Source organism: Eschrichtius robustus, chromosome X (genome assembly GCF_028021215.1).
Source record: "Eschrichtius robustus isolate mEscRob2 chromosome X, mEscRob2.pri, whole genome shotgun sequence".
Taxonomy (NCBI): domain Eukaryota; kingdom Metazoa; phylum Chordata; class Mammalia; order Artiodactyla; family Eschrichtiidae; genus Eschrichtius; species Eschrichtius robustus.
The window spans coordinates 67,034,863-67,061,409 of record NC_090845.1 but is presented as its reverse complement, the minus strand read 5'-3'; positions in this window follow the sequence as shown (position 1 = coordinate 67,061,409).

Genomic DNA, 26,547 nt, shown 5'->3' with positions numbered 1-26,547 from the left:
TGAAAATAAACTCCAGTCTTATACCACGGAGACCTCTATTTTGGCATCTCTATTGCCACCTCCTGGAATGGGGCAGCCCTCCCTTAGCTAGAAAACTAGTTGAACATCACCAGCAGCTGGAGGGCAAACTCCTTTTAGCAGCAGAGCAGGTTATTCACATAAGGTATGCACTAGTAAGTAGCCCAGGTGAAGGAAACTCCCTTCACCTGAGTAAATGGAAGCATTTTTGGGGCCTTAGTTGCCTTTATAGCCCTAGCTACAATGCATGCTGAAAGGCTGTTGCCTACAATGCAATTATACCTGAGCTATGTAGCTGGGCAGTGTCTCTAAGGTTCTGTCATATTGGGAAGGCTGATGAGGCAAATGGTTGGTGGAAAGGAAATGAAGAGAGTGAAGGTGAGTGAACGTAGGCTCAGGTAGTGAAGGAGTAAGACATATATCATTTCCAGAGTTTAGAGGAATGCTATGGCTGGAGAAGAAAAGCAGATCAGGCAAGGAAGTGAGAATGAGGGAATAGAAATTGAGGGCAAATGCTGAACAATGAATATTGCTTTTCCCTCATTGTTAGACTTTAGAGTGACCTCTGAGTAAGTTTGAACAACAGCGGGCCAGTCACACAGCTGGGCTTCCCTGATGTTTCCATACTTCTTTTGCCCTGGTTGATTCTATCCTCAGCCACCATGGGCTGGGTGACCTCCAGTCCCTTGCCTCCAGGCTTAAGAGTCTTTGGGCAGACCAAATGGAACATTCACGTACAAGGTTGCTGATATAAATCAAGTAGGGAAAAAAATTCATTTTGGTGCGGTCATTGTGTCAACTCTTATTATTTCAGTTCAGCATGGCCGCATATATAAATCTCCTTTAAGGAACCAGAAAAGGGGTATGTGAAATAACATTTCTAAGAGGCATGGTCACTTGCTTCTATTAATAATTACTACTTGCAAAGCCTGGAAGTGCTTAAGATGTTCATATTTTTTGAACGATTGACTGGCTCCTTTATTTATACATATAAGAAAAAAAGCCAAGTGGGGAGAGGAAATCGTCTGTTGCTGCAGAAACGTGAAAGTCACATTTTTGGCACTGTTCCCTGGTTGATGTCATTCTGGGGAATGTGCTAAAGGCCATGATTTTCCAGAGGGAGCGGATATTTTTTTCATAGCAGGCTGTTTGTGGGCACTTATTGCCCCCTCCGAAGTTAGGCCAAAACCAAGCTATGCCTTTTTCTGCCATGTTTGGCAGTACCAGGTCAAGCCCACTTTGAAACAGGAGACCAAAATCTTTGCTGGTCACTGTGCCCAGCCATTCCCTGCACCCTCTTATACCTTCTGAATATTCTCTTTAGGGGCCTCTCAGCTGCTTGGCCTTTGTGCAGGCTGCTGGGAAGGTTGATTTTCCCCTGCTGTGTGAAAGCACTAAGGGCTGCCAGAGGTGTGTGTGTATTTAGGGGCCATCCCTGAGCTGACTCCTGAGGTAGACCACAGTACCTCAGTTGGTGTGTTGGGTTGGGATTTGAACCCAGCTCTTCTCATTCCCTCTTACCTCCTAAATGGTTCCCCCCAAAAATGGGCTACAGATACTACCCCTTCCTCCCTTGCTGAGCCTGGTCTTCATGCTCCTATATGGAGCTGCCCAGAGAACATTTAAAAACCACTTGTCATGGTATAGAAGAATTTACTTGGGTCCATCTATCATCAAAGAAAGATCTTTGCATTATGAAATTGGCCAGCAGTTTAGTGTAGGCAACACAAGGTCAGGCCTGGGTTCTCACTATTTCCCCCACCCCCTTAGCACACAGGCAGACATTTGAACTTCAGGATCATTCCTACCTCCACACCTATGCTCCTACCTTAATGAACACCTGTTTCACCATATGCCTTGCACAAAACTACTCATCACTGACTCACTGCTGTACCCTTATCTAGTTCAAGCTCCTCTGCTTAGCCCTTAAGGTCCTCCAACACTTGACTCCAACTTTTACCTTCTGTTCCCGAACACTCATTCTTTATTTTTTTTTAACATCTTTATTGGAGTATAATTGCTTTACAATGGTGTGTTAGTTTCTGCTGTATAACAAAGTGAACCAGCTATATGTATACATATATCCCCATATCCCCTCCCTCTTGCATCTCCCTCCCACCCTCCCCAACCGACCCCTCTAGCTGCTCACAAAGCACCAAGCTGATCTCCCTGTTCGATGCAGCTGCTTCCCACTAGCTATCTGTTTCACATTTGGTAGTGTATATATGTCCATGCCACTCTCTCACTTCGTCCCAGCTTCCCCGTCCCCCTCCCCATGTCCTCAAGTCCATTCTCTACATCTGTGTCTTTATTTCTGTCCTGCCCCTAGGTTCATCAGAACCTTTTTTTTTTTTTTAGATTCCATATATATGTGTTAGCATACAGTATTTGTTTTTCTCCTTCTGACTTACTTCACTCTGTATGACAGACTCTAGGTCCATCCACCTCACTACAAATAACTCAATTTCATTTCCTTTTATGGCTGAGTAATATTCCATTGTATATATGTGCCACATCTTCTTTATCCATTCATCTGTCAGTGGACACTTAGGTTGCTTCCATGTCCTGGCTATTGTAAATAGTGCTGCAATGAACATTGTGGTACATGACTCTTTTTGAATTATGGTTTTCTCAGGGTATATGCCCAGTATATTGCTGGGTCATATGGTAGTTCTATTTTTAGCTTTTTAGGGAACCTCCATACTGGTCTCCATAGTGGCTGTACCAATGTACATTCCCACCAACAGTGCAAGAGGGTTTCCTTTTCTCCACACCCTTTCCAGCATTTATTGTTTGCTAGATGTTTTGATGATGGCCATTCTGACTGGTGGGAAGTGTTACTCATTGTAGTTTTGATTTGCATTTCTCTAATGATTAGTGATGTTGAACATCCTTTCATGTGTTTGTTGGCCATCTGTATATCTTCTTTGGAGAAATGTCTATTTAGGTCTTCTGCCCATTTTTGGATTGGGTTGTTTGTTTTTTTGATATTGAGCTGCATGAGCTGCTTGTATATTTTGGAGAGTAATCCTTTGTCAGTTGCTTTGTTTGCAAATATTTTCTCCCATTCTGAGGGTTGTCTTTTCATCTTGTTTATGGTTTCCTTTGCTGTGCAAAAGCTTTTAAGGTTCATTAGGTACCATTTGTTTATTTTTATTTCCATTTCTCTAGGAGGTAGGTCAAAAAGGATCTTGCTGTGATTTATGTCAAAGAGTGTTCTGCCTATGTTTCCCTCTAAGAGTTTTATAGTGTCTGGCCTTACATTTAGGTCTTTAATCCATTCTGAGTTTATTTTTGTGTATGGTGTTAGGAAGTGTTCTAATTTCATTCTTTTACATGTAGCTGTCCAGTTTTCCCAGCACTTATTGAAGAGGCTGTCTTTTTTCCATTGTATATACTTGCCTCCTTGATCAAAGATAAGGTGACCATATGTGTGGGTTTATCTCTTGGCTTTCTATCCTCTGAACACTCATTCTTTACCATATTTATAGCCATTTATTCATTTCATAAATGAAAAGCTAATTCAGAAAGATTAATGCTCTAATGGAGGCATTTATACAAAGCACAGTGATGGTCCCAAAGAAGCTGAGAGCAGTTCTGTTCCAGGTAGTCAGAAAAAAAGTCTCACAGATGAGATGATGCTTAAAGCTGGGTCTCTAACATTCAGAAGGAGTCCACCAGGAAAATATATTTCCATGCGAAGGAGAAGAACAGTTTTCCAGGTGTCTGTGGAGCCCTGATCCTTTTCTTGGGAGTGGTGGCTAGAGTTTTTCTCACAGGCTTATCCTTGCATCCTGCTATAAGCTTCCTTGGGGCCAAGGAATCATATCTTATAGAATATCAACAGTAGGGTATAGGTCCTTAGGGAATGTCTAGCTCAATTCATTTATTTTACTTGTAAAGAATATAAAACCAAAAAAGGTAAAGGGACCTGTCCAAGGTCACACAGCTAGTTAGTGGCAGAGGTAGAACTAGAGGTAGAAGGACTCCTAGACTCTCATTATAGGGCTCTTTCTACTAGGTTGCTTTGTGGCCTTGGCATGTCCCAGTTTCCCCTTTGATCTCCTCCTCTGAGAGCTCCCATCAGCCTCAGTTCACTCAGGGCGGTTCCCTTTAAAGACTGAACAGAAATGTTTGTTGCCACTAGCTCCCTATATAACTTTAGGAAAATTACATCCCTTCTCTTGGCCTTAGTTTTTAGTTTCCTCACCTAAAAATGAATGGGGGTTAACTAATAGATTTTTATATCTAGGCCTTATTGAGAGGGGCACACAGCCAGTAGTTTGTACAAGAGCTTCACTTTTTGTATATTTGCTGGAGTGGAGTATAGGCATCTGAATGGGGCTGAATGAAAGGAGTGGAAAAAACATAGTGGAGACTGAGACGCTGAAGCCTTCCTACTGGCTTAAAAACAGATACATACTCCAAGTGTAGTTCTCTTATTTTTAATGTGGTAAAACTGAGGCCCAAGTTGGGGGTAGGGGAAGTTCCCATAAGAATTAATGAGGATCTGGGCCTGGAACCCAGGTCTTCTGACTCGAAGTCCAATACATTCTACCAGCCCATACTGCCCCATTGAGCTGGTTATGTCCTGTCCAGGGAAGTTTGAAGAAGACTAAGAGGTCAGAAGTCTGTAACAAATAGGGTTTAGTTGCAATGTGTGCAGAGTATTTGCAGCTGGCCATTATGAAAGGAGACAGTCTAGAGCTTTGAGGGCAGGGGATGGTGCAGTTGCCTCCTAAGACCCTGTTTGGGGGTTTTGGAGACTTGGACTTGAGCCCCAGATGTATGGGGCTCAGGGCTTGGTTATCCCCTCTTTCCTCCCTTCTAACTGCTTCCTGTTCATACTGTCTCTCCTCTTATCTCCTTTCATCTCCATATGACTACCCACCCTCTTCTAGTCATAAACAAAGATTATCAATCACTGGGTTAGTTTACCTCCATTTTTCCACTACCCCTCATAGTAACTTTCAAAGCAGCAAAATATCCCACAAACCACTTTTGCCTTTGCTTTTAATTTCATGCTGTTTGAGATGACTTGATTTTGTGCTCTCCCAGAATGCTCTGGTGGAAAAAGGAGACAAAGTGCAGCTTCTTCTTTTTTGGAAAAGAATTTGGCTTATACCATATAGGTAATGTCTCACTCATCACAATACTTCCCAACACTTTTATTCTTTGGGTTGGTTCAAGTGGTCTCCAAATCATTGATGCTTCTCCCCGCTGGGTGGAGCAGGTGGTTTTTTTGGAAGATGTGGAGAGATCAGGAGTTTAGTTCTGAACATGTTGAGTTTGAGAGGTCTATTTGACATCTGAGTAGAGATGTTGAATAGGCAATTGTATTTATGAGTATGGAATTTGAGAAACACTTTTGTTTGGAGATATAATTTTGGAGTTGTTGGCAAACAGGTGACACTTTAAGCCATCAGAACTGATGAGATAAATTAGGGACTAAGTGTAGAGAGAAGAGATTTCCATGAAAGTTCTCAGGGCATAGTTTATCAAGGAACTAGGAAGCCGTGGAAGCTAATCCTCTGGGAGGAAGCAGGTTTTCTTTTTCCCAGATTGGTGTTATTTGATTTCTAAGTGTGGTGCAGTAGAAAGAGTGTGGCCACTGGTTTATTGTATACCTTGGGTAAGTCACCCACATGTCCTGGATCCCAGTTTTCTCACCTGTATAATGAGAGGGTTGGATGAGATGATCTGATGTTCTAGAATGGTTTATCATTTATAGTAATGTAATTGGCAAAGGACTGTCAGCATGTGCTATCTGTTGGGATGACAAGCATGTGGAGGAACTTTGTAAAGTGACAAAACCTATGCAAATGATGATTGCCATTGTTACTGTTACATCCTCCCTTTATTTGTGGGATGTTGATGTGTAAAGATCACTGACCTGTGGAACTGCACACCTCAAGTTTCTCTTCTAGCTCTGGTTCTGAGTCATTATGTGATCTTGAATATGATCCTTTCCTTCTCTGGTCCTCAATTTTCACATCCATAAAATGAAGGCTTTGGTTTCTGCCAGTGATTTTCAATATTTTTAAAAACAGAGAAACTCATTTTTTAAATGAAATTGACATAGCTTCTCTGGTTGAGAGAGCAGGTCGAGTAGAGGGCTGAGGCTCAGGTTCACCTCAGAGGTATGTCTTGAGCCACTTCTAGAACCCCAGAACACCAAGGAATGTAGTTTGATCCTCGACTAACTGAGCTCTCAAAGCCCTTTCAAGTCTGACATTCTATAGTTTGAGGGTTCCCTTGTCATCAGTATAAAGTTCAGATGTCAGTGAACATTTTCTGTAAAGGGTCAGATAGTAAGTATTTTAGGCTTTGTGAACCACTACAGTCTCTGTTTTCTCCTCTTCTGCCTTCTCCTCCACCCTCTTTCTTTTCCTCCCCCGCCCCTCCCTCTCTCCCTCCTCCCTCTCCCCTTCCTCCTCCTCCTCCCCCTTCTCCTCCTTTTCCTTCTTCTTCAAACCCATTTAAAATGTAAAAACCATTCTTAGCTCATTGACACTACAAAAACAGGCCATGGACAAAATCCAACATTTGGGCCACAGGTTGCCAACCCCTGGATAATCTGTGGTGTGACCCCAGCATTGAGCCCCAGTGACCAGATGCATAATGGGAAGACTGTAGACTATCCTCCATCCTCAATAGGACCTATGTATAACCTGCAATTTCCAGACTGCTCTTGGCTGGGCCTGGGGAGGTTGGGGGAAGGTTCAGGTCACAGGTGGAACCTGAGCCTAGGCCCATCTGGGTCTCTACTTGAAGCAAACCAGCTCCCCTCCCCCACAATCCCCTTGGCTGAGCTGGGCCCTTCCATGTGCACACAGCCTCAAGGAAGGCAGAGCTAGTAACAGTGGCCCAAGCTGGCTTGTGGCCAAGAAGGGTGGCTATTTGTTGCAGACACAGCTGGGAGGGGGTGGGGCAAAGGGGATCATCCAAATATCAGTCCAGGCGGAGAGGAGGAGAGGCCTAATTGGGATCAGATGTCTCTGCAGAGCAATAACACTGACACCTGGTTATGAGCATCTTCGCTTTGCAGAACCCAAAGGGCTTTTCCAGACAGCATTTAATTTATCTCCACTGCACTCTTGGGAAGGAGAAAAGAAGGGGAAGAGGTTTAGCTGTGGTGATAAGAAAGAGCTCTGGCTTAGGAATCAGGAGCCACAGCTTGGTCAGTGACTTGTGAGGTAACCTTCGACCACTCTCTTCCTTTCTCTGGGCCTCATTTTCCTCATCTGTAAAGTGGTAGGATTGGACCAGATCAGTGGTTCTCAAAGTGTGATCCCTGGATAAGCAGCAGCCATATCACCTGGGAACTTGTTAGAAACGCCAATTCTCAGGCTTCATCCTACATCTAGAAAATCAGAACTCTGTGGGTGGGACCAAGAAATGTGTGCTTTAACAAGCACCCCAGCCCCAGGCAAGGAGAAACACTGGACTGGAATCGTCTAAGGACCTTCCAGTTTAGATTCTCTGATTGTATAAGATAGTGGATGTAAAAATACGTTGTAAACTGTGCCCTATACATTTCAGGGATGACGGTAGTGATGATGATAAGGACGATGCTCCTGTTGACTTTAAGCCACACTTCAGCAGCCAGGTTTTTCCCCTAAGCCAGTATCCTATTACCCAGATCCTCATCCCCTATGGAGTTTCTCTCAAGTCCTGTAAGACAGAGAGATGCCCTCAGGAGCATATACACTGTGTGAGTAGGTAAGTTAGGTAAGGCAAGCTGTTTCAGATGGTTCACAGAGATGAAGTCACAAGACAACTGTTTTGAAGAGCCAGAGAATAGGCACAGCCAGTATTAGAGATTGCATGTGTGTGTGTTTGTGTGTAGTAGGTGAGAAGTTCACTGCGGGCTGCAGAGTTGTGGCATTGGAGAGAACTTTTAGTATTAGCAGTAGTGAGGTCTTGAAGGATGGGGAGGAGTTAAACACTTTCCAGGAAGGTGGGAGGACATTATAAGCGATGAACGTGAAGGTAAGGCACACAGAAGAAAAAAAAGCATGTGACCTCATCTTGTTATAGCATTAAAACTAGAAGGATCCTTATATTTACCCAGGGTTCAGGGTGATTCCCTGGGTGCTGGCTGTAATGCCAGTCATTTCCTTCCCATTCTGGGAAACATACTGGAAAAAATGTGAACACGGATGGCATTATATGGAGGACCTAGACTCCATTCTAAAATATAAAATTAAGTTATTCACAAACATTTATATGTTAATTTAATAACAAATTGATTTTAACACACTTTCCAAGTGATCTTAAAACTCTGGACATTCTGGTTGAATAAATGACTTATACAAGGTCACTCAGAAAGTTAATGGGACTGGAAGCCGTTTCTCCTAATTTTTAGTCCAGTGTGTTGCCCTTGTAATCTGTATTTGCTCTGAGGCTTCTGGAATGGAGCAGTCTGGCCAAAATACAGAGTTTAAAAGGCATGTGTTTGAGGTACAGATGGAAGGAGGCTAGGTCAGGACTATGGAGAGCCTGGAATGCCAGGCTGAGGCTTTTAAATTTTCTCCTGTAGATAATGGGATACTGTTGAAGTTTCTGGATCTGCTGTGAGGCATTACCTGCAATTTAGGGATATTACTCAAATGGTGTAGTACAGTAGTGCCTGGTGGATTGGAGTGGGAGAGTACTTGGAGGGAGCGATGCATATAAGAAGTAGCCCCAAATGTAAGCTAGAAATGCCACAGACCCACCGTCCTTCCCATGCCATGAGTACGTTTTTATTTTTAACAGAAGAAACCATGTGCTGCAAAAACATGGCTTTTATTCTGGGATTTCAGCCATTAGTGATGGGGATATTTGGGAGCTGGAGCCTTCCTGGTCCTGGAACATAATGCTGTGGAGACCTCCTCCCTAGATTGCACTCACACCAGTCCTTGCTAAAGCTCAGTGCTGTTCTCTGCTCTCTGGTTTCATTTTGCACTCAGATTTCTATGTATTATAAGCCAGGGTCCCAGAGTTTAGGGGATAGTTCACTCTTTCTTTCATTCCTCTCATAATGCCCCAAGCCCAGGGAAGCTAGTTATACACATTACCATGCCAGTTGCATGACCCAGTCAGCTCCAGGGACCCTAGCTCTAAGTTTCACAGTTTACAGCTTCCAAAGCTCACTCATACCCATTATCTCATTTGGTTCTCATAAGAGCCTTGTGACGTGGGCAGGGCTTATTATACTTACAATTTAAGGATGAAACTGAAGACCAGAGTGGGGGAAGTAACTTGTCATGCAGCCAGTGAGTGGCACAGCCCACTTATTCTGCCTTCTAGGCAATATTCTGTGCTTCCACTTGTGCTGTTGGGGTTGTGGTGATCATTTTTATGAGCATACTGAAAAACCTCTCAGATATCAGACAGGGCCCAAGCTGGAACACAGAAGGAGACAGAAAGTCAGGAAAACAAATTTCTCATTTCCAGTTGTGAGTCCCTCCCTCAATAGCATACTCCCTCCCTTGAGTATACTGAAAGACCTTGGTGGGAAAATCCTTGGCTCTGCCCGCTTATAGCCCTGTATCCACCCCTGTCTGATTCCAATAGTACTCTTGGTGATAATGTGTTACCTTTGCCTGCAGCCTGCCATGTTTCCTTTCTGCCGTTGTCTCTCCTCACCCTGGGCCACTGGAACAAAGGTATGGCCAAGGGACTCCCCTTCCCTGGCCTACTCCAAGAGGTGAGGCTCACAGCCCCAGATCTACCTTGCAGAGTACAAAAAGCCAATTGTTGACTGAGAGACTGGGTGACCACTAAACGTAGACAGCTTTTAAAATATGGATGGCACAGGGTCTTTGGCTGAAGCTGCTTTGGCCAGACCTTTCCAGAAGTCTGACTGGGTCCTCAGTGTGAGCCAAAGGCAACACCAACCAGAGTAGCATCAGCCCGGCTTTCAGAGTTCATACAATGTCATGCTGTCCAGATTTTCATCATGAATGTTCCCGAGACTCAAATGCAAAGGGAATTGTGTTGATTTCAACTGGAAAATATTCCTGCCATCTCAACATTCTCTGGAATAACCTGCATGCAGCTGTCATGGGGCGGCCCCCTGCCTGTAATGCATGGCTTTTCCAACGCTCAAGCTCCAGGGATCTGGAGGGGAAGAGGAGGAGGGGAACCAGATTCTGTATACCCCTGCCCCCAGCTTGGATAGTGCTTGCATTTTTCAGGCCGGAAATTGTGTTGTTGGGGGTGAGGTAGAGGAGTTCATTGAACAGGCCCCTGCTGGGTGGATCCCTGCTTGTGGCTTGTTGCATTTCTTTAACTTACTGGCGTTCAACAGGAAGAAGTCATTTTCTGATGGAGAGGCATATGCCCTTGCATTGAAACTCTAGCTGGCTCCGGGGCAGGAGACCTGGGTTTAGGTCTTGGGTCTGTCATCAACTTGCATTGTGACTTTATGCAATCAGTCATCACCTCTTTGTGTTTCAGCTTCTTCCATTTAAAGTGGAGCTACCAATACCTGGTTCACATATATGGAGTAGGAACAAGGTGTGGAGGTCACTGATGAATGTGCTAGGGGAAATGAAGGAATGCTAGGAATTTGTTCTTACCTCCTCCAGACCCACAGAACTAAACTAGTTGCTCTTCTTTCCTTTCCCCTGTCCCATGGTGTTTGTAGAATGGCAGGATATGGGAACATCTCCAAGGATTTAGATAGCCATAACGCAAAGGGAAGAATGGTGGTATAAGCAGTGGCGTAACACAATATGAAAATGGGGATACCCTAAAATCTTATCAAGGAGATGTTGACAGTCAGTTGGAAACAAAGTCCTATGATAATGGGAAACAATATATTGGGATCAGGTGTGACACATGGGATGCCAGCAAGGCAGAGAGTGCCAAAGACAAATTTTATTGCCTCTCACCATTATGCCATAGACTTGTGCTAATGCTACTCTAGAAATTGCCTTCTTTGGCCGCTTGGATTGTCAGACCCTTGCCTTAGCTTTGGTATCTTCAAGCCTCTTATTTCCTTTGGATCAGAGTGTTACTTGGGTTGCATATACCTGAGAGGGGGTGTCAGAGAGTAGAGAACAAACAGCCTCTGCCCTGGTATCAGGGTTCGCCTCGGTCCTACCAGTTCTCTGGTGCTCCTATCTCTGAATTACCAGCCTCCTGAGATCCACACACGTGCTGTCCAGTATGGTAGCCACTAGCCAGATGAACAGCCCTGAATTGCTTATGAGAAGGCCTGGATAACAGTACAGATGGTTTAGCGGCAGCCCAGCACTGCTGTGAGACCTCAGGGTTCCTATCCTCCTGAGAATAAAGTAAGATGTTCTGTCTTTACAAGGGCTCTTACATGGAGAATTTGTTTTAAAAAATAAAGAAAAAAAACACCTGAAAAAGTGTTATTGGACTAGGCATCTTATCACCTGTTGATCACCCATTTGTGCTTGCAGTGAGTCTAAACCCATGAGTTATCCTCAGTCCTCCTGTTTTATAGCCCTTTGTGCTTTAGAAAAAGCATTCACAGCCACTGTTTCATTTGAGTCTTCCTAATACAGTAGAGGCAAGTACACTAGCAGTTATTATGTCCATTTGACCCACATAGAAACTGTGGCTCAGCAGTGAAGTGATGGCCAAGGGCCTCTAGTTATTAAGTGATAGTGCCAGGCTGAGAATGGAAAAAACTCCGGCAGCATCCTTGAGTACTTTCTTTCTATTTCCACTCAAGTGCCAAGTCTGGGTGATTTTCTTCCATACCTCATTCTCAATCAGTCCACTTTTTTCCATCATCATCATCACCACTGTAGCCCAAGCCCTTCAGTCCATCTTTCACATAGCACTCAGAGTGGTCCTTCTAACATGTTAAGCTGACTATGGCACTGTCCTGTTTAAAACTCTTTTCAATTGCTCTTAGGATAAAAAGCAACCTCTTGAATATGGCCTACATAGTTCTGTATGGCTTAGCTCTCCACTATCTCTAGCTCTTCCCACTCCTTCCTTGTATTCTTTCCTCCAATAACTGAAAATTTTCAGGTCTCTGAAGATTCTGGGTCTGGTCTGTACACATGCTATTCCCTCTGCTTGCCACACTCTGCTCCCCTAATCCTCTTTACTTGGTAAACTCCTGCTTGTTCTTCAAGCTCTAGCTTTGACATTGCCTCCTCTAGGAACTTCCCCTTGCCTGCCTCCCTACTCAGGATGGGTTAGTTGCCTCTTTGAACTCCCATGTCACCCAGGACTTGCTTGTTAATATGCTGTTATTAAGCTATAATAATTATAATAATTATATGTATTATAATAATATATATTATCTGTTAAGCTGTCTGTGTCTTCTGGTAGATTGTGAGTGCCATAAGATCAAGAACCATGTCAATTTTAACTCTCCACCATGTCCCTAGAATGTAGCACAGGGCCTGGCATGTGATGGATGCTTACAGTTATTTCTTGATTAATTGAATGAATGGAAGAATAAATGAATGATGGATCTCAGGTAATTCACCCTGCAACCCAGTGTTCTTTCTACTTGGAAGTAACATATCTGAACACAAAGATAGTTATTTAACCTTCAGACTACCATTTTCAGTGAATATTTAGGACATGTTAACTAATCATAGGACCTTAATCTTGGAGTAAAGAGCCTGGCATCTGCTGTGTGCCAGGCACACTGCTAAAAGATCAACATTCAATGCATTCATTCATTCCTTCATCAGTTATATCTTGAGTATACTCTATAACAGTAGAAACTATTATTATCCTCATCTTACTGATTAGGAAACTGAAGATTGGAGAGGCTAACTTACTTGTTCAAGACCACACAGCTATTAAGTGGTGAAACTGGGATTTGAAACTAAGCCTATATGACTCTAAAACATATTTGCTATATTGCACTGACCCAGACAATGGTTACTTGAGAACAGGACCTGCTCTCTTTCTTCCATATTATAGGGTACACAAGCGCTGATTAACCCTTTTATTTTATTTTATTTATTTTTTTATTGTTTTAGATTCTGGTTCCATTTTTAAATTTATTTTAAAAAAATTTTAATTGGAATATAATTACTTTACAATGTTATGTTAATTTCTGCTTACAACGAAGTGAATCAGCTATATGTATACCTATATCCCCTCTCTCTTGGACCTTCCCCGCCACCCCCCCCATCCCACCCATCTAGGTCATCACAGAGCACTGAGCTGAGCTCCCTGTGCTATACAGCAGGTTCCCACTAGCTATCTATTTTACACATGGGAGTGTGCTTATGTCAAACCTAATCTCCCAATTCATCCCTTTTAAATAATGATGTTATAAATGGCTCATTAAGGCAATAGTTTTTCAGGGGCTGATAGATTTCTAGAATGAGTTAAGTTTCTCTGCACTGACTCAGGTGAGTCCTCTTCTCTAGGTAGCTGAAATACCATCTGTAATGGAGGCCAGTATAGCAAAAAGCTAGTATGATGAAAATACCAAGTTTGATCCCTATCTTTGGAGCAGCTGCAGGGGATAAGTTGGGGCTGCGTCCTCAGAGCATAGTTGTGAGGATCAGATATAATAATTCTTCTCTTTTGTATAAGGCATTGCAGTTTACAGATCACTTTTACATCTTCTACTGTATTTGAAACTTAGAACTTTACTATTAAATACATAAGGAAACAGGCCCAAAGATATCATGTCACTCGGTCAAGGTCTCACAGAGTTGGGACTTACAGGTTTCTCAACTTTGAAAAACATTACACATATGAAAGGACTTAATTTTATTGTGCTTATGCTAGTTTTCTGTGGAGAGAGGCTGTTTCTCACATAGTTTCTGCCCAGTGAAGTATTGATTCAAGAAATATTTGTTGGGTGGCTAATATATACAAAGCACTGTTCTAGATACTGAGGATAGGACAATGACTAAACAGTAATCTTTGCCATTATAAAGCTTACATTGTGGTTGTAGAGAGGGATAGACAAACAAATAAAGAAAACGTAGTATATTAGATGGTATTAAATGCTAAGGAGAAAAGTAATGCACAAATGTGGTATAGGTTATATGTGTGAAGATTATAATTTTATTTAGGGTTCGAGAATCAGAGTGACTTGCTAAGAGCAGGAAAAGTTAGGGGATAAAGGATAAGGGAGAGAGACAGAAAAAATCTCCAGGGTTTTGAGCCTGGCAAAATGGTGATTCATATAGCAAACATAGAGTAACTTGGCTGTTTCAGATGAGGCCTCCCAGCATGGAAACAGTCTTAAAATGTATCCAAGTTTGAAAAATGATGGGAGAGTCCAAATGATGCCTTTGAGTTGTGGGCACATATAGGATCCATAGATGCAAATTGATGATCATCTGAGAAAAGTGAATGTGCAAACCTAGATGAAGCAAGGAAACTTGGTTATAACGGAAAGGGCGTGGGGCAGAGACTTAGGAAACCTGGGTTTAGGCTACTTCTGCTGTGAACTCTGTGACTGGAAAATTTTATCCTCTCTAGGCCCCAGTAACACTCATCTATGAATGAGGATACTTGGTTGGGTAGATGACTGGCTTTCAAATATTGGACCTTTCCAATTGAGCTAAGCTTGACTGTTGATAATATTTTCCACTAGTGTAGACTATGCTCTCAGACTGAAATGTGGTAGAACCTCTAGGCTTTAGTTAACAAGGCTGCACTGTCCTATTCATGAGAACAGGGCAACTCATATGGACTACCATATACACAGGTCTTTTGAGTTGATTTATTCCTTAGTGAGATTTGAGTATTCCAGCCTGTCTGAAAGTACATGGTTACCAGTCCCCTTTTTGTAGTTGCTAGTGAAGAGTAGGGGATAGCCAGGTCAAGGAGCAGGAGTAATACTTCCATATCTCTGTATGCTACATTGTGTTTTACATAATTCTCTTCAATCAAGGCTCTCAGTTGAGTTTCACATGGATCCTGTGGGGTTGACAGGGGTTGGATCCTTATTCTCATTTGATAGATCCCACCTCTGCATCCTTTAAGGGCCAGCTTGAGCTTTACCTCCCTTACAGTAATTCCATTCTTACACCGTCCCTCCACTGCCCATCAACCATAGTATTTAAACTCTATATTCCACGTGTAGTCATTTCATTATTCCTATTTGAGTTTTTTGTGTAGATGTTTATGTTCCCCCAACAAGTCATCATCGTTAACAAAGCCTTCTGACTTTTCCCTGCTTCAGCTTTTACTGCCCTCCCTGTGGTCTACTCTCAACACAGAAGCTATCCTTTTAAGATACAAGTCAGATCGTAACACCTCCTCTGATCAAAACGTTGCAGTGTTTCCCAATCTCACTCAGAGTAAAATCCAAATTCTTAACAATGGCTTGCAAGGCCCTTCCATGCTCTTCATACTGCCTGCAACTTCTCTGACTTCCTCTCTTATTACTCTCCCCTTGCTTGCTCTGCTCCAACCACATGAGCTTCCCTGCATTTCCTTGCACACTTCCAGTACATTCTTTCTCAGGGACTCTGTGCTTTCTGTTCCCAATGCCTGGAATTATCTTCCCCCAGATACGTGGTTAGCTCCTTCACTTCCTTCCTAATCAAATGTTACTTTATAAAAGAGGACTTTCTTTATGTGAACTAGTAATGATACACACTTGCACTCTTTCCTCCTTGTTCTCCTTTATTATTTTTCATTGTACTGACTGACATACTATGATTTTGCTTATTTATTTGATTATGGTCTATCTCCCCTGAGTAGAATATGAATTGCTTGAGAATAAGGACTTTGTTCTGTTCAATGCTATATTTCTAGCCTCTAGAATAGTACTTGGCACATTGTAGACATTTAAAAAATTCTGTTGGGTAAATAAATAAACAAGACCATAAAAGCTTATGGACAGACACTGTTCAATTCCCCCATTCATGTTCCTCATGCTAAACACGCTTGTCTTAATAGAACAATGGAAGTTAGAGCAGAAGGGGCCCTTAGAGACCTGCTTATCTACCTCCCTCATTTAACAGAAGACTGAGGGGAAGGATCTTGCCCAGGGCCATACAGAAAGTCGTTGGCAGAGTCAGAAGAAGAGTTCAAGTCATATAAGCCTAGATTCATAACTTTTCCTACTGTAGCATACTAGACACAAAAATTAGTCTTATTTTTCAAATACAGAGCAAAGGCAAGGCATTGTCTAGCTAGAGAAGTAAGCTCTGGGCAGATTAATGTGGAGGTGGAAGAATTTGGCTTTTCCACAAACAGGAGTTTCCTTGAACTTTTCTCTCTGGTTTTGGAGGGCAATAACAACTGGACCAAGTATTACATAAATGCCTGACCTATTAAACCACAAATAACAGTCATTCAGTAAATCAATTAGCAAGCCTTTTTTGAGTGCCTAACATGTGCTTAGACCTGTGCTAGTTGCTTAAGGAAATATAAAGATGTTCAGCCCTGATTCCTGCTTTCTAGGAGCAGTCTAGCAGTGGAGGCAAGACTCACCTGCCTGAGATAAGCAGATACCAAATTGTGAGATACAGACAATAAGCACCATTGAGAATAACAGGAGACCACTGAGGGCTGAATTAGTCCAAAAAGTCATTATGGAAGAAAGGAGACATCTTTGCACTTATCTCAGGCTGCATTCCTGTTAGTGCTTTGTCTTCCTTCGTTCAGAAGTGTTCTCTTGCACCCATGGATCAGACCCTATCTCCATGGTTCTTCAGGGAAGGAAGTTGTGTTTGATTTAGTTACTTCCCCTTCTTTTCACTCCCCCAGATGGAGTCTGCTATCAGTTCAGTACAGGTTTACTGAGCACCCTGTGGGTAGCAGGCATTGAGCCAGGGGCTTGTAATAAAAAGATGAATACGCTATGGTTGCTTACTTCTAGTAGGTCAAAGTCTAATAGTACAGATAGATAGGCACAGAGGTTTACAACATAATTCAGTATTGAAAAAATAGTTTATTTATATCCCCCTTCATTTATAAAATGGATTTGAGGTGGTAAACATGGTAAGTTTTGTTTAAGAATAAATTTTAATGAGAGCCCAGATGAGAGAAAGGACGACGTGGAGTGAATCAGCCAAAGATTCCCAGATTATCTGATATTTGAATTGAACTCAGAGGATGATTAGGAGTTTTCTAGGGAATCAGGGATTGAAGGTGTGGGTAGGGGGAGTCATTCTAGACAAATGGAACATCACATAAAGGTAGGGGTTGTCTGGCTTGTTTAGGGAATGGCTTGTTATTCTGTGTGTCTAAAGCAGATATGGTAAATGCCTGGCATGATCACCACTATCAGCTCCTCCCATGCCTATGGCAGAAATTGTTAATCAGACATATCGTTCTTTCCTAGTGTGCCTAGATATGGCTTAGAATCCTTGTAAACACAGTATTCCAAATGGCTACTTGCAGTCAAGTTGAATTGATTCATGAGATGAAATATATTTGCCATCCTTGTCTGATCCGCAATGCTTTTAAAGTTATAGATTTTCAGGAAACAGAATCTTACTGGGAACCTAAGTTTTTAACAAGCTTCGCCCTGTCCTCCCCACACCCCTCATGATTCTGATGTAATGAGTTCATGGATCTGTATTTGGTAGCTACTGTGCTATATCATGTTACTGAATTTAGATTTTTCTCCTGCCACCAGAAAGTTTAAATCATAGGAGTGGTCTGTATTTCAGAAAGCTGCCTAGAAAAACTGGTGGCAGGGAGATTGCTTAGTATTAACTGTAACATTTTAGGCAGTAGATGATGAATGCCTAGGAAGAGAGTAAATTGGAAAGACACTAACTGAGACAGATAATATAAAAGTAGTAAGTGCCAGAAGGTGATTTTGGGGAATATCAAAGAGGGAGAAACAACGTGCAGGTGAAGGGTGGGGAGTTTGATATATGGGGAAAGTTTCATAAAGATAAAATTTGAGCCAGGCCTTGAAGGATAGTTTGCACTTGACATTGAGAAAGGGGCAGAAGGAGGCCATTTCAGACCTCTGGCGCACAAGAGCAGAGGTAGAAAAATTACAGGTAATGTATGAGGAGCAATAAGTAGCTCAATTTGGCAGGCTTTAGTCTGACATTCAGAGGTGACTTTTCCCCTATGATTATCCCTGTTCCTGGATGGCTTCTCTCACCATCCAGCCTGCAGGTGCTCAGGAAACATAAATTGGTGTTAATATTAACTGAAGTGCAGCTGAATGAGGAAGTCCTCTCGTCTGCAAGAATATCATTCTAGTGCTGATTCTAAGTGCCAGTTCAAGGTTGTTCCCACTGCCATTTGCCAACATTCAACACCGCTCTGGGAGGATTGCTAAAAGGAAGGATGAAAGCTGTTTATCGTCTAATGGTCTAATGGGAGGGGCAGGGAGAATGGGCCTATGGTCATGAAAAACCCCTCAGGGCATATCCAGCACACATAATGGCAATACCTTCAACTCTCTGAAGGAACCCCTATCTATCCCTCAGCAAAAAGAATTATGAAAAAATTCTCTTTCAATTAAATTTTGTTATATAATAATATAACTTTTCCACAAGCTATTGCATTCACAAAGTGCTACCTCAGACAGTACATTTTATCCTTACTACAACCTTGTGAGATATGTTTATGATTGTCCTCATTGAGATGGCAAAGAAACTAAAAGGTTCAGAGAGGTTACAGGACTTGAGCAAGGATATAGGGATATAGGATATAAGGAAATAGGATATAAGGATATAGGGCTAGTAATTGGCTAAGGCAGGCTCAAATCCACGTCTTCTACCACCATCTCCAATTCCTAAATATTTCCATTGCACAAGGAGGTATCAAGGGTTAAAAATGGCATCAAATCTAACCTAGAGCTCTGACCCATTCTTTTGAGGGGGATTTAACAATAATTAATTTCAACAAACACTTTCTGAGCACCTATTCTGTATTAGGCACTACACTAAGTCCATGGGATGCAGACTGAGGAAACACGGTCTTACCCTCAAGGAGCTCACAGTCTAGTGGGAAAGACAGACACATATATAGATAATCACAAGCCAATAAGAGAAATGATAATGCAAGAATGTATAAAGCACTGTGGGAGTTCAGAATAAGGGGGAAGTACTGTACAGAGAGGAATTGGCAGTTAGAAAAGGCTGAAGCCCTCAGTTAACACAAAAAATTATTATGGAAGAATTGCAGACTTGGAGATGGTGCAGAGAGGAGAGAATTGAATGCATATATTTTGAGGGCCTTTCTAAAAATACCTTTGTACTTCTCTGATTAAAAAGTTGGCTGCATTTTGGTAGCCTTTACTGTGTTGCTACTGTCTGGGCTGGGTTTGGTGGGGTCCACAGCTTGTCCCAGCAACCTCTTGATTATCTTCTGCCAACACCTTCTGGTACAAAAGGTGTTGGATGCTGGGACAGCAGACTGAGTATTACCATTTGTAGTTGTTCTGCATGTGCCTGGGGCTAGAGTGGGTCAGGTCCATGAGCCTTGGAATTTGCAGTAAGAAGAGGGTCTGTCAGACATCATTCTGCCCTCCAGAGGAAGGAGGATTGAACTAACATTGATTGAATGTTTAATATTTCATTTCAGTTCAGATCAAAACATGCTTATGGAGCATTTCTTATGTGGTAGGCATTTTATAAGACACCAAAAATTCACATTACAGTGGGAAGGACAATGGGTAGAGAAGTAACTGTAAATAAAGAACTCAATGTGATATGTTATACAGTAAAGTTAGTTAGGTATAATGAGCTATGAGTACACAAAGGATAGAGCAATATGTTCTGTTTGGGGATTAAGAACAAGCTTCATTGAGGAATTGACATTGGAACTGGGCTCTTATGGATGAGTATACTAAGCATTGTGGTAAGTGCTTTAGGAGAGTAACTATTACTCAGAATGATTTTGGTTGCAAAATACAGGAAACCCAACTTAAACTGGCTGAGACAAACCAGGGATTTATTGGCTTATATAACAGGAAACTCTAGAGGTAGGACAGGCCAAGCATGGTTCAGTCATGACTCTGCTTGCTTCCTCTGTGATTCTCTTGACTCTGTCTTCCTCTGTATGTTGGCCTTGTTCTCAGGCTGGTTTTCCTCATAGTTAAAAGAGGGAAACCAGCGGCAACCAGGGCTGATGCTTCTTGTTTTATATCCAGTGAAGTAGAGAGCATTGTTTCTCACACTATAATACAAAAGTGAACCTTAGTGTTTTGGGATAAGTAAATTTTAGGGTAAGATTATAATAAGCATAAGAGGTCTACAAAGAATTAGTTTAAAAGCAATTGAACAGTTCAAATAGCTTGAAGGCAGCCTCAATTTCAGCTTATGCTTCATATTTGTTTAATTCTTGATTTTAAATGACATTGCTTTTCCTATGCCTCTTACGGTACGTGTGTTGAATTAGAGACAAAATTCTGGACTGCTAGAATAGCAACACTATTTCCATAACACAGAGATCACTTGTCTAATCAAGGCATCTTTACAGCCTGCCTATGAAATGAGAGTAGTGGACAAAGCTAATTATGGGAAGACAGTGTTACGAATGGTTCAGGAGCATAGTCTCTGAAGTCTGCCATCACCTCTGATTTGCCATCACTTAGCTGGGTACCTTGGGCAAATTACTTCATCTCTTGGAGCTTTAGTTTATTTATAAAGTGGAAAAAAATATTAAGATCTACCACTTAAGATTTGAGGATTGCATGAGATAATCCATGTAATACATATAACAAAAGTTCCCAAATTTTCTTGGTTCACTGTGCCCTTAGTGTAATTGTTTTGAAATTGTTTTCACAGCACTCCTAAGCCAAAAGAAATACTTAACACTTCTGCTTATTAATTAATTAGGTGCAAAAACTTAATGGTAGTAATTCATGCCATGTCCGACAGATGTCGCTGTGTTTCCCTCAAATTTAAAATCTCTTAACATTACCCCTGTGAGTCGACTATGGTACCCTGGGGTGCCTTGGTGCACAGTTTGGGAACAGAACATCACCAAGTACATAGTTGGTGCTAAGTACATGGTATTTATTATTATTGTAAAATGTCTGCGATTATTATTAGAAGGGACCTGGGTACCAAAGAGGACACTGATCCAATAGTTTAACTCAGATGTTGCATATCTCTGAGGAGGGACACCTCCCTTTTTGTTAGTAATCACTTCCAGTCCCAGGTTTCTTCTAAGTCAGCACCAACTCGCCCTGTCTGGGAGGGGAGAGTGATTTCTATGTGAACAGGCAAGAAAAATTCATTCTCAAAGCAGTACCATTTTCTAGCTTTGCCAAGATTTTCCCACTCCTCTATCCTCACTCATCAGCCAAAAGTCACTCGTTTAGAAGAGACTTCTGTATGTTAGATAAAAAATACTTCCCTCTGTCTGGCTTCTTCTACTCTCCTTTTCCTTTCCCTTCCTCTCTCCATGTCCCTCTGGGTCAGTGTCTAAAACCCAGCCCCTGCCCCATCATTATGAGAGGAGGCTGGCTATTTAATTCAGGAAAAATGACTGGTTGAACTCTGTTTTGAGTCTTAGCTTGGCCTACGAGCCAGCAAGAACAGTGGGTACTGAGAGCTCATTCCTACGTACCTCCGTCTTCTTTCCTAAGGGAGCAGAGGAAAGCAATTTAAACAGAGAGACTCTAGCAAGTGGCCTGTGGGCTTGGGCACCCTTGAGAGGTGGAGGAGAATGGAGGTGGGGGCTGTTTTGACTCTCTAACTATTAGTAACTGAGGCTCATGGGGGATCTTTGACATTTTCCTAGAGGCTAGAGCTGACATTAGTTTTATCTGGTTTTTTAGATTCACTGAAGGTAAATCTGATGTTTGAGGAATGAGAAGGAATGAAATAGCAGACCTGTCCATGCACTGTTGACTCTGGGCCTCCTTGGTGCTGGCCGGCAGAGGTCGGGAGCGGCTGGCTGGCTTTTAGCCCTGGCCGGCGGCGTTTGCTTTGGCCGTTGGGGGAAAGAGCACTTTGCGGAAAGCCAGCCTTCCCAGCCAAGGGCCTATTTTTGTCCTGAATCTGTTGAGTCCAGCCTGAAGGCTGGGTCCAGGATCAACAGAGGCCATGGAAAATGGGACTAGATGTCTGGCAGCCAGAACTGTGGGCTTTGTCTTCCCGACCAGGGCATTCAGCTCATGAAGACAGGAAAGATGGGGAGCTGGGGTCCTTGTGGTATCAGGGCCAGAAAGCTAGCTGCTTTTTGCTTGGTCATTGCAGCCCAGGGCTGGCTAGAATACATCACTATACCTCACCCCTTCCCAGGGTATCCAGTCTAGGAAGGTATATATGTGGTTAGAGCTGACATAGTTCCCAAAGTGCCTGAGGTCCCCTAAGTGGGGGTCTCCCCACACTGAGGGACCGCTAGATCATTAGATCAATAATATCCTTACCAATCAACCAATCAGATACCGTGGGAACACAGAAAGGTATCAGTTAGGATCCCTTTTTTTCTGGGATCTCAAGGTCTTTCTGGGGAAATAGGCCATTTTCACAAAGAGATAATTTCCGTACTGGACAGGGTAGAATGAGGACCATATGGATGGCACAAAGAAGTGCTGAAGGAGTTCAGAGGAGAGCAAGAGCTCTGGGAGAGATATGGGTTGGGCTGGGTCCTGAAAAGTGGGTAAGAATCAGATAATCATGTGATGAGCGTTCTTTTATGCTCTTAAGGCAGAGATGCTTTGAAACTGACTCAATATATATCTTTTATTTACTGTAGGATCCTGGCCTTCAACCAGATTGTGTTCAGACTAGGATACTTGTATTGAGATGTTTCTGAACCTGATTGACCAGAATGATCTGAACTTCTCAGACCACTTCAACTTGTCTAGAGCTGGAATAGAACTAGAGTGATGTCTGGAAGCATGAATCATCTTCCTCAATATTTCTTTTACCCTGTCGCTCAACCCTATCTGAAACCCAACTCTTCCATTGTTTTCAGTATGGCCAAGGAACTGTATTTGGTATTCAAGGCCTTTCACACTCTGATCCCAACCTTTCCATCTGTTCTCTCATTCTTCTTGAAGACTCCCAGTAATTCCATACAGGTTATATCTCCTTATCCCTAGAAGCCATGAGAAGTGGCTTCAAGTTATTTGTGGGCTCAGAGGACTTTGGCACCAGTCTGCTCCCTCTCTTTGAGAATTTGGGACTCTTTGTGAGATCTCCTCACTTTCTTTCATATCTAACATTCCCACTACATTCCTACTTGAGCAGGGTCCTATTCAAAACTGTTTCTTTTTTGCTCTAGATTGGGGGTCAGTAAACTTATTCTGTAAAGGGCCAGATAGTAAATATTTTAGACTCTGAGAGCCATAAGGTCTTCAGTGCAGCTATTCAACTCTGCTGTGGTTGCAGGAAGGCAGCCATAGGTAAGTTGTAAATGAATGAGCATGGCTGTGTTCCAGCAAAATTTATTTTACGGGCTGAAATTTGAATTTCATATAATTTTTCATGTGTCATAAAATATTTTTCTTTTGTTTTTTCCAACCATTTAAAAAATGTAAAAAGCATTCTCAGCTCACACCCTGAACAAAAGTAGGCAGTGGCTTGGATATGGTCTGTAAGCCCGAGTTTGCCAACCTCAGCTCTAGAAGACAGAACTGGACTACTGGGCGGAAATTACAGGGGAGAGAGTTTGGCTCAAAAAATGATCAGTATTATAGCGAAATGGAACAGACTGCCTAGGAAGTTAGAGCTACTCATTTTTCACCAAAGGTATTCAAGCACCACCAGTGAGGGATGTCATAGACGAACTCAGAAGTCTTGTGGGAGCTCGTACTTGATGCTTTCCAAGTATATAGGATTGTTTTTTTGTGTGTGAGTTTTGCTTCCTCCACATAGCCATCATTTTCTAACAACTTGCTGTTTTCCTTTTATTTTTGAAAGTCTGTGTGGTTGTCTCCCACTCTTCCCAACCTAGCATTTGATGATACGGTCTCAATTTGCTCCCCAATTTTTAAATGTGTGCACCTATTATTTCCCTTCCCGAAACCCAAGGGTTAATGTCAAAAGGGCAAGGTTCATCAGGCAGCTGCTACACTGTTGCCTAGCAACAATCAGAGGCAGCTGGGAATTACTGCAGAGGTCTTTGTGGGAAGATGGTTTGACCCAACCATCAGGGCAGAATAAAGAGCAAATGAGATCATGTAAATGCCCTTTATTATTGATAAAAAGAGTTTGATTCTGCCTTACAGAATGTCATATGCACTATTGCTTTACTAAAAGGAATTTAAGTTTGCTTCAAGAAAATTCATCTTCTTTTTGCTCCCCTCCTTTCCACAGTGGTTTGATCCTGCTTCTTAGAACAGCATTCCCTTTCTGCAAATCCTCCACAGTAGTCTGATCCTATCTCACAAACTACTAGGCCCTTTGCGTTCTTATTCTCCCTTCTTCCATCCCTACCTCAGAGTGGTTTGAAGACACCTTATAGAAAAGCAGCCCTGTTCAGCCCTCTATACATCTCAGTGGTTTGATCCTGTCTGGAGAGCATCAGCATCATTCCCCCTCCTGTCTCACGCCAATGATTTGATCCTGCTTCATTGAGCATCAGTTTCTTTTAGCTCCTCCCCCGGGGTCTACAGTGGTTTGGTCCTACCTCACAGACAATTAGGTCCTTTCTGATCCCCCCTCCAGCATCACCACCACAAATGGTATGGTCCTTAGCATTAGGTCCTTTTTGTAACCCCCACTGGTCTTCTAAGCAGATTGAAGCTGCTTCATCTCATTCCTGATTCATCTTGATCCCTTCAGTGGCTTATTCTTGCATTAGCAATGTAAAACTGGCCCAAATGGATTTTAAGTGGTCAGAACTTGCTCTTGACCAGTTCAAATCTTTTCTCACAAGGGAAAATCAGTTCTGACCACTTCAAATCTATTTTGACCAGTTTAAACTAATTCTGCCGAGCTGGAGCCTGAGGTCGGTAAACCCAGGAAGATGGCTGAAGACGATGCTGATTTGAGCCACAGCAAGGAATCAGGTACTTAAACAGATGTTGAAACTGAACTGAGGACTAGGAAAGAAAACAGATCAAATGAGACAGCAAAATATAGCTGCCAGAGTTGGTTGAGGGGAGGCCCAAAAGAAATTAGTTGCACCCAAACCTATTTATTTTAAGAGGTGAGAGGCCATTTTGAGGAGGTAATTCAGGATTTGGGGTTCTGTGCCTTGGTATGTCTGGTAAGCAGTATGGGAGCCGATACCATCTAGCAGCCCCATCCTGCTAGAGCTGAGACTGGACTGTATGTGGCCCCAGTGCTGCCTGCAAGCCAGCCCGTGGGATCATTCTTTGTATCTAGCCTCATTTCAGGTCGCAATTTTTAGAGTCCCAAACCATGAATGACAACCTTTCCACCCCTTTGTGGATGGTCATGATACTTTTTAGGTGTTTAGGGATGCTATTTAGGTTAGAAGAAAGAACTGGTAAATCTTGAAGAAAAGAGCTAATTACAATAGGTAAGGCATGAAATGAGTGACTCAGTTAATTAAAATTGAGTTGAGGACTATACCTTGTAATTTTTTAGAGAGCTGTATAAGAAAGGGTGGTAGGTTGAGAACAGTATCTAATTTCTCACCTATGGGACTGTTTATCTATCTCCTCATTGCTGTGTGCTGAAGTAGAAATTGGCCTGTGTTGTCTGGTATTTCTCCCAGGTGGTTGTCTTTTTGTCCTTTGTGGGGACTGCACTGTGAAGGGTAGGGATTGAAAAAATGGAGGATGAAAAATGAAATTTTTATAGAGTATAACATTTCTAATTTGTGCAAAATCTCTGCAATGGGACAATGGACAGGACCGATGCTTTGATGATGAGTGACAGAATGCTGCAAGACTGAGGGTGGGGCTGGACCTCTGGTTTGGTACAATATGTCTCAACATCTTTTCTGCAGATGGACGAGGCTCTATGGCTGCTTACCTGTAAGGTAAAAACGAAAGTATTCCTAGAATGGCATAGGAACTTAGCTGCCTGGAAAGGAAACTGATCCTTTTGTGAGAGAATTGGCTTAGGATCCTGTAATTTGAAAGATGTCTTTCAGAAAGATGAATCCAGTTAGCCACTGCCTATTTCTTGACAGGGGAGGATGGTGGCCATTTTAGAGAAGACAGTTGAATGGCCCCTCCAGATGCTGAGGTAGAAAAAAATTAGAAAATTTGGAGTCAGATAACTTAGACTTTGAATCCTGGTTCTGCTATTTGCTATGTGGATGTTGAGCACATTATCTAACCTCCCAAAGGCTTGTTTTCCTAATTTGTAAAATAAATATCATCTGCCCTAAAAAATAAGAACCTTAGAGTTTAGTGCCTTTTTGAACAAAGTAGCTGCCATTCAACATTTTTGTTTGATTAAACTAGATTGTGTGGCAGGCATTATTTTGTGGATATGTGGGAGAAATAATACATAATTTAGCTTAATAAAGAAAATTTCTCTTAAAATTTTCAACAATGTTGTCTCCAAATGAAGCTATTGAACTATTTTGAGGACAAAGGAGAAATTGTTCGTTGAAGTATTTTATAAACTATAAAGCACAGTATAGATGTGAGCAATTGTTATTTTTATAATAGTATGTTAATTGTCATTAACGTGACACTCACAAAAGCCACAGCATAAAATGGCTTCCAGTGTTTCAGACTCACAAATATCTCTGGTTCCAGATTCATTT